This window comes from Anopheles arabiensis, chromosome 3 (assembly GCF_016920715.1).
Source record: "Anopheles arabiensis isolate DONGOLA chromosome 3, AaraD3, whole genome shotgun sequence".
In the NCBI taxonomy this organism is placed as follows: Eukaryota; Metazoa; Arthropoda; class Insecta; order Diptera; family Culicidae; genus Anopheles; species Anopheles arabiensis.
The window spans coordinates 28,731,303-28,745,051 of record NC_053518.1 but is presented as its reverse complement, the minus strand read 5'-3'; the positions used below and the strand labels follow the sequence as shown (position 1 = coordinate 28,745,051).

Genomic DNA, 13,749 nt, shown 5'->3' with positions numbered 1-13,749 from the left:
AAACCTTGGCACATTCTGATCTTAATCGGGTATGTAAAGATTTATTAGTTACATTATGCAATTCATTATTTATTTTTGTTTAATGTATTAATAAAAATGTGTGAAAAATTGTGCACATAAAAGCTTATAATTTCAACTTTATGCCTTTTTCAACGCTAGTTTCCTTTAGCTCAGATATCAAATTCAGACAGTATTTCGTTTTTATTTCATTCAAAAAAAAATACGAGAATCTTATATAGGGCATGCTGAACACCCCTGTGCTCGCTTGCACAGCCACAGCGCTCGGGGGGAATGAATGTGTACACTGTCGCACAGACCAAACGCCGCTGGCTGAGCAGTGAGAGCGATGCAGGGCTCTTGGGAAGCGAATTTTTATTCCGTATTGTGCAAAGTGTTTGTTTGTTAAATTAGTATATGTTTAATGAGGTAAAATCTGGATGAAATGATATTTCAATACAAAATTATGTATACAGTATGCGAATAAAGCAACTACAACTTTGTACAACAGTACAAGTACAACTTATTTACACATATTTTCAAAGGAAAGTACGGAGACAATCCATATCAGTTATTGTAGGACACAGGACACACATTTTTATTTATTTATTTATTTATTGATTTTTATAATTTTTAATTTAATATATTTAATTTATATTTTCTATTTATTAGAATTTTTTTCTATGTTCTTCTTTTTATTTTTTTATTTTATTATTTCTAATAATTTTATTTATTTTATCAATTTCATTGATCTCATTAACTGTATGTATTTAATTTATTTAATTTATTTTATTTATTCCCCGTAAACTAGCAACGAACTTTTGCTCGCACCCTATCCCAACCACACAAAGCAACCACAACAACTTGCCCCTCCATTCACTCCCGATTCCAGTGCACAATCTCACTGACTTACGCCTAGCATACGCCGCCCAGTGCAATGCGGAACGATCGCGAGCAGCGAAACAGCACGGAAGCACGTGGTTAGGAATCTGGGGGAGCGGCGCAATGGAGAGCACTGTGCGGTAATGAAGCAAGCAGTGAAAAAAGAAAAGAAACCCCTCACGATCGCGAAAACCGATCGTCTCCGATGCGATCCGCGCGTGTACGCACGACAGCCGAGGAGGGCGCGCACACGAGCGAACGCAGCCAAGTTGCGCTCTCTCGCAGGCGCCAACAGTAGTTTGGCTGCAGCATCCAACGGTTGCGGTTCTGGCCCCGGGCCCGTCGTCTTCTTGTGCCGGGTTGCGGAACGGTGCGTCCCGCAAAATAAACGCGCTTTGTGTAGTTCGTGCGATCGTGTGTATTTGTGGCATGGTAGGTGATAGTTCAATACTGGATGGTGATGTTTAGCAGCAAAATTGAAACGAACAGTGAAACAACAACCCCAAAAGCTAGTGATCACCGCGTGCGATAGCGCATCTCATCAAGCAGCGTTCCGCTGGGTGGCCGGCTCTCGATAGCTAAATTTATATTCTTAGTGGGGTCTCGGTTCTTTTCTTCGGTTTCTTTTTTTTTTTTTTTGCACATCACCGGCATCGTTTTAACGAACTGTTTACAATTTACAGTGACCACCCGCAAAGTCCCGCGATGAGTGAACACCTTTGGGGGAAAAATTGGCGAAAATCTAAAGCGATTTTTCGTAGTGCGGTGTGCAACCTTTCTACCCATTTGGAGCACACACACACACACGTGTTTGGAGAATCGATGGCAATCGTGGGGCTTCTTTGAAACGGGTTCGATTGTGCGCCATTTGACACCGATCGACACACGCCAACACGGGTGCGCAATTGAGCGGTAATTGGAATCGCGCCCGTACCCTAGCATCGCCGCAGCCCGTGCTGGTCCGTTACGGACAATTAGTGAGCCGGTGTGTGTTGCACGGCGTAAGCGACCCCATCCCATCGCTTGCCTGTGAGTGTGGTGTTGTGTTTGGGATATTGCCGATCGCCATCGCGTCTTGCTGTAAGCGAAATGGTCACTCTGTGGTCCCACACCCCATGTGGTCATAGTTTGGTGTGATGTCGCGCTCCCACTTTTCTGCAGTTTATTTTTAAACTTTCTGAAACTATCAGCGCAGGAAACGAGGGATTGGACATCTCACGCACCAAACTTTTTTTTTCTAACATTTTTCCCAATACTCTGATCACCGCTGGTGGCTTGGTGCGACATTTCCTTTCGATCGCGTTGCCATTTTCCACCCCTTTTGACAGATAGATTAATTGAGCCGATTAATCATACGCTTTGCGGACTTGCTATTGGCAGTACTGTTTTCAAGGGGGATTGTGGAATTGTGACATGAAACAGCCGGCGGATTTCCCAAAATGTCGAACAAGAGCTTCATTTTTCAGCACATGGCGACGCATGGTCGTTTACGATCGGCGCTTACGATCAATGGTTTGTGTGTGTGTGTTTTAAGTATCTGCTCCCGTTCTCGTCGGTTGTCTTGAGTAGAAACACATAAAGAAACACAAACGAAAACACACATTAAACAGACCATGGCGATGCTCCCCGGCCCCGTCCCATACGATCGGCCGGGATCAATGTTTTTTCGTTCGTTCGTTTTATTTTCGTTTTTTTTTTGCTTCTTCTCCTTCTTCTATTTCGATGCCGCAAACCGTTAATTGACCATATGTCACCGCTGTGGCCCCGCAAGCGCACAAACGTAAGCCGTGTTTTTTTTTTCATTGATTACGTTTCCGACTGACTCCACTGACCATCGCAATCCATCGCCATTCTTGCGCTGGGGAGTAACACAGTTACGGTTGAAGCACAAAACAAAACAAAACAAAAAAACACTATCTACGCACAATCGGTTTTGGTGCGAGAGGTTAAAGGGTAGCGCACTTGTTTGCACCTTCATAAACAAGCGCGGCGTGGAAAGAGGGATGCAAAGCCAATCGCGTCTATTGGGTGGGTTAGAAAGTTGGCAGCCTTGCAGCAGATGTTCGTGCTGAAATGTGACATTCGTCGCTGATTTCATCTGTGATGGAGTTGGTTGGTTGAAAAAGGCATTATTGTAAGGAAATTCAATTATTTAATTTTGGAACAAAAATGCTCCACAAAGGTTCAGAAAACGGATGGAGACGATAAATGGATGCAATTTGATAATTAAGTGAATTTAATACTCCATTTTCGGCGTCACAATTGGGAACCAATGGACGTCAATGTCGAAGTCAACTAAAGTATTCTGTGCAGGAGAGTGCAATTAAGATTTTTTTTTTTCATTAATCGTGAATGAGTGTATAATAACGTTGGAATTAAAAAAGGACTTTTTTCGACTGGTTGTAGAAAAATAAACCTATGAAAGATAATTTATTTTTTACAATAATTACACCCTTTGAAAGGTAATTATTTAAGCTTACTTGCAAAAATAAATTTACGACCTTGCGAGCAGCCTTCCGCCAGTTGTTCGGAATTTGGTAGACGAAGTCAAGCCTACACATGTTTTTTTTCTAACATTTACCTTCAATTTATATCAATTCCTCCTCGGTTTTTGTGACAGAATTGATGGAGTAGAACTTTTGCATCATTTTAGTCCAGAAAAGTTCGTTGGGACGCAGCTGATGAATGTTAGTCTGGTTTGCGGACTTGGGTGTAATATGGATATGCCGCCAAAATTCGCCTAAAACGATCGCACTAAGTTTTGGCGTCATTGCTTGCCACTGCGTAGCCAGTGGAAGCGATTTCTGCGTCCTGATATGTTTGTACCATGTTTTCCAGGTACTATTTCACTGTATGACTGGTTGCATCGACGTCCTAGCCAAGCGAATGCTGCGATGAAACGAATTTTCCTCTGTTTTTTATTTCAGCATAATTTGGAGCTTCTTGTCGATAAGGGTCGTCGACCATTCAGAACTCGGTCTTTTATTTTTTTGCTATGCTCTGATGGTTATCTAATAGTGCCACGATGTTTTAAATGCTGGAATAGGCTTATACGACGTCCACAAACTGCCGAACGGAGTCCCTTTAAGACGCTACTAGGCGTCGTTCTTTGATCGCACACGCTTCTGGACGAAGTTGCTTCACTTTTTTGGCCATCATCGTTAGAGTTCAACTAATAAAGGTGTCAAATTTCATTCACTAACTCATTGGATACTATTATTTTCATTTCATTTCATTTATTAATTTCAATATGTCTGCCTCTGAGGTTGAACATATAATTGCTTAAAACCTTATTATTATTGAAGGTGCAATTAACGTTTCATTAGTGTGGGTAAAGATTAACCCATTCAAAATCGACAATTATTGTTCATTTTTTATACAAATGTTACATTGTGACGGTAAGGACGATCTTCTCACAATCATTTTTCAGTATTTCAATGCAATGTCGTTTAAACTGTTTAAATATACCAATATAAAGACACTTTCCCCCCATCTGACGTAAACAGTACAATGAAAACACATATTCAAGATGCGCAACACTTGAATATGATAAGAGAAATGGAAATACATATGCAATCTTTATACGGCAACCTTGTAGTTTAGAGGCGAGTTTTATAAAAATGGATATTATTTACAATCAATATTAAAAACAGTAAATATTAAACGATTAAACATCAATTTTTTTTTCAACACATTTTTCAACCCACTCAACGGAATTTCCTACTGCTATTTTTGTCCCGAAACATTTCTCCGTCCATGCGGAGCCGGAGTTAGAGCCGTTCTACCACCGCCGATCACAGTTTGGCAGTCAATGAAAATGCGAATTTCACCGCCACTAAAAAATCTCGCAAGTGCCAGCCGGCATCAACCGATGATAGACATCCTCATCGGTTAGGCAAGAGTGGGAGACAAGTGAAGAGATAGTTGCAAGACGAAATTTCTGGGGAAAAGTAACGTTTTTTTTTATGCAACAAAACTCCGACGCCTCTTCCGTCGTTTTGAGATCGGGAAATAGAAAAATACACACGCAACGGGGCGAGTGCAGCGCCACAAGAATAAAGATCATTACTTAAACTCCTACACATCGTGACCCACTCGTGGGGGTGATTCCTTCGAAACCGAGGGAAGACAGACGCCGTGGGAGGAGGCGGCTAGCAGCCAAGGAGCTGTTTTCGTGAGGGTGATGAAATTCATTACCTTTATTGTTATTAATGGTCACCAATTTGCGAAACGAAACGATCGCGTCGATGCGTCCCGTGCACTGTACAACGGCAGTCACTCTTACAGCTACTACCACACGACAATGAAGCTGTTACTGTGACGGTGTGTGAGCATGATTTTACTACTTACTAAAGACGTTGACGAGTGTGCCGCTTCGCTTTCGCAAACATAAACAGTCACGTTTTAGCTGTGTCGAGATGGTTGGGATTTCGGACGAGATGTTCACAAGATCTAATACAACAAGAGAGCAGCAAGAAGATAAATAGAGTAAACAAAAGGGTCCACTGTTATTGGGTCCACTAGATCGGATGGGGATATTGGAGCATTCCTTGGTGACTCTTGATGATGATGTGATTTACTAATTAGGGCTTATTAGATCATTTCAATCGCAATGAATGGTGCGCAATGGTCAACGTTCGAGTGCTTTGAAATGTATATCATGCACATGAAACATGAAACCAATTCCTCTCCCAAATGACGTCCATTTTCGACGTACAAGAGAGGAACCGTTTTTAGCTTTTAACAAAACCTTCCAATCCGATCGAGCTGACCGCAAAAATGGAGCTGACGATAGAGTTCCGATTTTCGTACCTACCTCAACCGCACCACGTTGCAGCACATCCATCGACACGATTTCGGTTGGAAAGGGTTTTTTCCTTTTTTTTTTAGGGGAATGATTGAATACGCAATGACGCGCAAACGTCCGGTCAGAAACAGTTGCGAAAACTGTTGAACCCGCACGATGATGATCGTACTCCCGTGCGCTTGCCTAGCCGGAGTTGGGTTTCTTTCTTGCTTGCTTTCTGGTTGTGCTTTCCCTCACACCACACGCATCAAGTATAAACAGAACGCGTGCGGCCCACTGGGATGGAAACTATTCCAACCGAGACCCAACAGCCAAACGATCCAACGGAAACGATCAAGTCGTGCGCGTTGACGGTGCCGCGGTCGGGTTTGGTTTACCGCAGCCCGCAGCACTGTCTCATTCACTATTCAACATCCATTTGCTCTCTCTCGCTCTCCCCTTCCTCCTCTATTGCAAACGATTCGTCCTAATTTGTGGCAAACGTTTTTTCCTTCATTCCCTCACCCCTGAGCTCGACAGACGCACCCGAAAGCGAGACGATTTTCCACCCGAGGTCCGGGCTCGCCGGTGTAAGAGTATTTATAAGTTTTCCGCTGCCAAAAAGCCGTCCGCCGCTTCGCAATCTCACAGAAAGGGACTCACTCAAACGCTCGTCTGTTGCGGCCGGCTACTAGTCGCGATTCGACCACGCGCCCGTCGAAACGGTCCTTTCCTGTTTGAGGGAATGGCAAAGGCCTCTTTCGTTACAATCCTTTTTTTTCGTTCATCAGACTTTTGCTAAAAGTGCATTAGTGAACTAATCATGTGAATAACTGTTTATAGAAAGTGTTCAATCTGAAATATCCCATTTTTTGTGTTATTTAAAATGTAAAGAATGTGTCTGAAAATGTGAATTTTCTGCGAAAAACGACCAAGGTGAATAGAGAGAGAGAGAGAGACGCACATACATCGTGTTGGCTGTCCCGGGAGCAGCACGGACGGCTGTGCGATGGCCCGTTAGCTTTGTATTTTCGTTCGTGTCAGTGTCAGTGAAAAACGGGAAAATCCCAATCTCAATGTGAAGTGAAAATAGCGGAGTGTTTGTGCGTCAAAAGTGTCGTGCGTGTGAAACAGACACGCGAACGACAGGAAAATCTCTTCACGACGACAAAGTATCGCTTACTCGATCGTTTTTCCCCATGCTGTATGTGTGTGCGTAGTGACAGTAGCAGCAAAAGAGTTGCAATAAACGAATGTTGCTTGTAATCCCATCACATCGCCGTCTTTCCATCTGCTAAATCGCTTCCGTCAAGGAGGCGATCTGCAAGCAGTGTGTTGATTTGTCCCCTCCCGGGTTCAAGTGACAGTGCGTGTGTGTTCTGCAACTCTTTGTCGACTGAACTCATCTCCTCCAACGGTTCAGAAGTTCGGTGCTATTGGTACGTTTATTTACGCGCGAGCACTCATGATGTTGGCCGTCCCAGTGCCCCATGAATCAAGCGCGAAAGTGAATTCAGGATTAAATATCAAAGCCACCGAAGTCGCACCATTGAACGCCACCGTTCGAGCGCACGCGGTCAAGATCATTCGGTGACGCGATTTGAATCATTTCGCGGCCCTTTAAGCCTTCTTTGCTGTGCTTCTGTGTACAGTGTAAGTGTAAGTGATAAATAGCGGCTTACTCATCTGTTCATTAGCGTCGTGTCGCGCAATGTTTTGTGTTCGTTCGTGTGAATGGTTGCTTTCAAATTCACATTTTTCACGTACTTTTACCGTAGGTTTTTGACGCAGAAGTGGTGTGTGGAGGGGCATTTGTGGCGCCATGCCTTGGCTGCGTTTGCAACAGATTATTTTTAAATGCATCTTTCCTTCATCTCGCTCGATGCTACAGGCAAATCAGTCTTGTTAGCCACGAGCACGATCGAGCACTTTCTCGTGTGTCTTCCGCCCCCCACGGGCCGACAGCTCCAGCGGGTGAACGTATGTGTGTGCTTGGTAATTTAGTGCAATTTATTCAAAACCCGGCAGCATACGACGACCGCATTCGGAGACCTTTCCTTTCTCTCGGTGTCGCACGCAAACACCGGATATGCAACAACTGGCGAGCAAATTTCCATCCCTCACAAACGCACAGTTTTCCAGCAGAAAGACAGTGGATGTGCCGACCCCGGGGGTAGCAGCAGCAGCAGCAGCAACAGCGGTGTGATGACATCAAATTATATTAATATTGAACGGAAGCTCGCGCCGTCACGCCTCTCCTGCTTGAGTAATTGCTTGTTTGAGCTGTCTGAAGCCCCAGCGAGACACGGTGGAGGCCGAACGATCATGTAGATCAACAGATCATGTTGAACTCGCTCGCTCTCACTATGTCTTTCTCACTTTCTGGGTGCGGGATCAAATCTTGTGGAACGGAGAAAAAGATCCCGTATAGGAAGAAGCTGTCCGTTGTTTACTCTTCACGGCTATTAACCTAAAAGAGGCTGTTGCGGGCATTTGGACAAACAAGTTGAACGATCTGCATAAGATGCGGTTTTTTTAGCGATGCGATCGTTTCAAACACAATTAAGACGAAATACACATAAACATGTGTGGCATGGGTGGGCAAATAGCCGGCAATTAAATGAAGATTTTTGGTAATTCTGTCTCTTCAACACAAGTCTTCAAAATTCTTCCATTTTAAGCAGGTATCGATCGTTTTAAGTAGTATTGGGTAAATCTGATTCAAATTCATGAATCCTAATGAATCTTAGGAAAGATTCAATGAATCTGAATCTCGTTTGCAAAATATCATGAATTTCAAAGATTCATAAATCTCGAAAGATTCATGAATTTCAATAAATTCTTATATCTCGAAAGATTGTCGACTGTCGAGAGATTAATAAATCTCAAGGAATACATCTTCTTCTTCTTTTGGCTCAACAACCATTGTCGGTCAAGGCCTCTGTGATCAACCTCTTGTGGACTTGGCTGTCAGTGATGGAGGTATGGTGGGCACGGTCCATTCGGGGTTTGAACCCAATGACGGGCATATTATTAAGTCGTACGAGTTGACGACTGTACCACGAGACCGCCTCCGTAAGATATATATGTTAACATATACATAAAGCTTGAGCTTTTCATTATTATACTTCTTGGCGTAACAATGTACGTCATGCCATGAATCATGAATCGTGAATCCTTGGAGATATGTGAATTTTAATGGATTTATGAATATGTAAAGATTCTTGATTCTTTAAAGATTCAGAAATCTTAAGAGATTCGTGAATATTCAGAGCTTCTTGATTCTTTGAAAATTCAGGAATCTTTGAAGATTCGTGAATGTTTAGAGATTCATGAATCAAAATTCGAATCACTCATCACTAAAGATTCATATGAATGAATCTCAACGAAAGATTCATGAAACCCAACACTAGCTTTATTCTATACCACTCTTAACTACAACACTCTAAAGTCTCTCAACAGTCCCAGAAGATTCCCTTCAAAATACCAGGAAATGGAACGTGAAACTGTCAACGCATGCAATGACCTTCCTCCCCTTCAAAGCGTTGGCCGTGTGCAGTTTGGTTTTATGGCGTTCTCTTTACATTCTCGGTCCCCTTCTCGGCTTAATGCATCCAGCCGATTAACCGTGGTTTGGTGGGATCGGTGTGCTGCGGACTGACTTTAATTGCCACTCGAACGTGGACCACGTGCAGTGGTCGGACGTTCCCTACTAACAAGCTACTCCGGCTGACGGGAGACAAGTTTTCAATCACACCTGAGGGGCTGGACTTTACGCGAAGGTGTAGTGTAATACGGGATACACGGGTAGACTGTGAACTCACGTGTACACCACTGTCAGCTTATTTCAATGTACTTACGTTGAGTTACGGATCCATTAGAAAACCACCAACCCACGGAGCGCCCTGGTTGGGCAATCAACCATGTGGATCCAATTGTGCTGGATAATTAGTTTTGGCTTGTTCTAACGCCTCTTCCTCCCACTCGGCTCGACCAGGTGATCGTGTTGCTCCGGCCAGTCCGCGCGACTTACCCTAAGCTGAGAGAGGGGAGATATTATTTATATCTTTCGGTTTGCATCCGGCAGGCGGAATGTCGACACTGTGTTTGGCCTTAGAAGCCCATTAGAAACGTTTGCAGCAAAATGTTTGCACCGGCCGATTGGGAAATGTTCAGTTCGAAACTATTTTAAAGCAATCGGAATATGTCTGCTCGAGGCGTGATTTGATCTCGTGTGCAATTTATGCAGCAGTAGTAGCAACACAGCTGCAATTCATCCCATTGCACGTCGGTTGCTCCAAATTCGACCAGTTTCGTGTTTCGAGTGGCCAGAGGTTTATGCGAACCTTGGCGGTGTACGGTGGTATCTGTTTACGTATGTTTTGCAACGGCACTAAGCTACAATGGGCAGCAAATGGGGTCGGCTTTCGTGGGGATTTTGCGAGAAATGAAGTACTGGAAGTTGTTTAGATATTGTTCCATGGGTATGGGCTACTTTTGGAACGAGCAGAATGGTGTTATAAGACGCGTCTGCTCCGAACAAGGCCGAACAAGTGTTCGATTTTTCTGGCTGGAAATTACAACCGATTTCACGCGGATCGTGTTGTAAACGTTCTGTAGATTGAAGTTGAAATTCTAATGCAAATAGCCGATTATTTGTTTGTCCATCCCAAAATGATCGACTGATCGATGGAAGGCGCGGCTGGTTTGTGTACGCACATATATTATAGTCGCACGCTTGATAGAGTGAATAAATCAGATGAAGCTTACGGGATGGTCTAAGCCAGGGGTTGGCTAACATTTTACTTCTACTGTAACACAACTTCGAACTGTAACACAACACAGAATTGTGGCCAAGAGAAAAGGAAAAGACAAATGTTAAACTTCACAACATTTAACTACTTGTCACCATTAAAAAGGCTTTTGAACTCTTCACTAACAAATATTCCAATAAAACAGATTTCCTTCATCCGAAAAGCTACAATCGAATTGCATTGAATAGAATGGAATTGCTGCACAAGTCTTTATGCTATTCGATGTTTTCTTTGACAAATGTGTTGCCTTATATAAATTGTGAAAATGCCTTTGCTTTCACTACCAGCTTAGGCATTTTGATGCTTGCAACAAGTACAATTGATTGGTGGAATTTAATGTCTCCCAAAAATATGCTTTCTGAGGTTAAAACATGAAGAAATGCTGTGAAATTTTTCTTTTCATGTCATACTGTTTTAGACTTATGCACATAAAAATGGGAAATTTCAAAATGTTTACTTTTCCGACCACTACTTTGAGTAATTCTACCCCAATTAACTATAAAATTGTCTCTGTACTGTTTAGCTTATGATCAACTGTTACTGATTATTTCTACGAACGGAAACTCAATATGTTACAGTTGCAAAAACTAAACAGTGTTAAATTGTGAAATTCAGTTTATAAAGAAACCACAAACCACATCAAAAGCATTATTCCGCCTTAACTGAACCATATTTCGTCAAATTTCAAGAAGTGCCAGCCAAGGCACGAATGTGGAAGCAAACCTCAAAACAAATTGCACCCACTCGCTGCAACAACCTCGCTCCCAGGAGCGGCGAAAAAGAAAAGGAGAGAAAAAGTCACCAAAAACCTCACCAACATTGCAGCATAAGCAAAAATCCCTGCATTTGGTAATTTATAATTAAACATTGTCGCCTCGTTTGCTCGTCGTTCGTTTGTGCCTTCACCGTCCGCGCGCGCGTCCAAAGTCATTCGAAACCGACTGTCCCACCGTTTGGGATGGTGCGGGAAAGCAAAAGGGAAGGGAGATGGGTTCTTTTTACGACTCATTGCACCGTCGCCGAGTTTTTCCCATGCCTGAGCCATATGCAGGCACGCTGGCACACCCCGCAAATGCAATGTGTCACGAATGGTTTTTATTTTTCCTGTTCGCTCCCATTGCTGCATTAGAACTGTTCCTCGTTTTCGGAACGATGCGTATGCGCGGTATGTGCAGAGATGCGTTATACGATGCTTGTGGTATGCGCTAGCGTATCTTTTTTTACGGCGAGCTCTAGTATTGGACCACGACGTGCATACGCTGAGCCGGATTCTCTCATACGCCTGTCGTACACTGATCATGACGATGATTCGTGCTGATGATTCAGGATATGAGATCTTATGCATCCGACATAACGATCGATGCGACCGGCCGACCTGAGATCCGGGCTTTTGGACGCTGGAGCCGTTCATTCTGTCCGCCCGGTTCTGTTGGGTCATAAATCACTGTCTGGGTGCGCGCAGCGCAGCCAGTACATCGAACTCCGAGTCGGGTTTGCAGCGAACGCAGCGAAGATCGTGGCATATTTTCCGCCCATTTGATCACTTGGCGCATAAGAGACGCACAGATTACTCATAAGTAAGCGATCTGAAGGATTTTAAATTTAGCACACGTGCTTTTTGTTTTTGTTTTGTGCTTGCTTGCTACGACATGTTTCCCATGAGACGTCCACACCGTTTTCCCGAAAGGTTAACGAAGGTTGTCGGTTATTAGTCGAAATCTTTATCACACATGCTGCTGCCGTTAGGTTCGTCGCCACCAGAAGCCTCCAATTGATGCATTTTGTACGATCTTCTCCCTTCTGTTGATATAGACCGCTACCGAAAGGGACAAACGCACTCGAGGTTTGATTGAAGGCAGCACCACAAACAACCCAAATTGACGCAATCGCGCGTGTGTTTATCGCGCAGAATCCCGCTCCCGCAGACTAGCGCGAACGGCGCAACCGTCTCAAGTGTGCGTGGCTTAATAGAATAATGCACCTCCTTGATTCGTCGAAGGGGGGACAACTCGACAGAACGACGGATTCGCGTGTAATATGAACCGCCAATCCGATGGTGGTGCCAAAGTGCTTGTGAACGCGTACGCCGGTGGGAGCAGCAGCAGCGGCAACGGGAACCGGAGCAGAAGGGCTGAAGACGCCGGCAGAACGCCCAAATCAAAGTCAAAACCGTCGGTGCAGGTAAGAGGCAATTATTTACAGCAAACAAATGCGGTACAAATCATTTCCATTACCTCCCTCGTTACACGCTCGTGGTACGGAAGTGTCCCATCATTAAGATGCGAGTAGAGGTCGCGAGAATGTGAATATGATACTTTCGTGTTTTGGATATAGTTATTTATACATACATGTTGTTCATTGAAATTTAGATGTTTATACGCTAAGCGATTTGAGATGGAATTCCCCAATAGATTAAAAATGTTTCCTATTAAATGTATCTGTCTTAATGAGCATTTGTATCATTTCCCAATAATTACAACATAAACAACACGGCAAAATAGGGATGGATATCAAAGATAAAAGAAAAGTCTAATTTAAATACGTTACATTGTACAGTCTGTTCCCGAGTTACATGGTTCTCGACTTACGCGGATTCGGAGATACGCGGATTTCTAAATTGGACAGATTAAATGTTAAATCAGTACAATTTGCTTCAAGTTTAGTATAAATTGCATTTTTGCTAACAATTTGAAACCGCCCAAAAGCGAGAAATATTAGAAATTTTCTACACATATCATATCAAATCAATGATAAAGTGTATAAAAGTACTAAATTAAATAAAAAAAACTCCTAGTAATCAATAATACATTAGTCAAAAACGTGAAATTCGACTTACGCGGATATTCGAGTTACGCGGATTCGTCGGAAACGCAGAAACCGCATAACTCGGGAACAGAGTGTATTCCCAAGTAACGCGGTTCTAAATTTCGGTGAATTCGGAGGTACACGATTTTCCAAATTTGACCTTTTTGGATAAAACTTAAAAACTATCTTTTATCTGAGGTTTAATAAATAAATAATCATGTCGAGAAAATATGCTTTTTCTTTTCTTCATTTTCTTCATGTTTAATAATTTATTAAATATCTAAATTCACTAAAATGTGTTCTAGTAACCCATATATCAAATGTACATAAAACGAAAATTGCTGTAGATATTCGAGTTAAGCTAATTTCTTGCATAATTCACAAAAAGACTCTATAGGCAGTGGAGAGAGTGGAGTAGAGCTTACATCCAATATACGGTTTATTGTCTCCATAAGTTATATATTT

At 42.9% G+C, this 13,749-nt stretch overlaps 1 long non-coding RNA gene across 1 annotated transcript; it reads left to right on the top strand.

Annotated features, from left to right (window-relative positions):
- The first annotated feature begins 925 nt into the window (after positions 1 to 925).
- Positions 926 to 13,207, top strand: LOC120903674. Its single transcript, XR_005739636.1, has 3 exons — positions 926 to 1,311; positions 6,457 to 7,324; positions 12,292 to 13,207. It is a non-coding gene; the product is annotated as an uncharacterized LOC120903674 (long non-coding RNA).
- Positions 13,208 to 13,749: the final 542 nt, after the last annotated feature.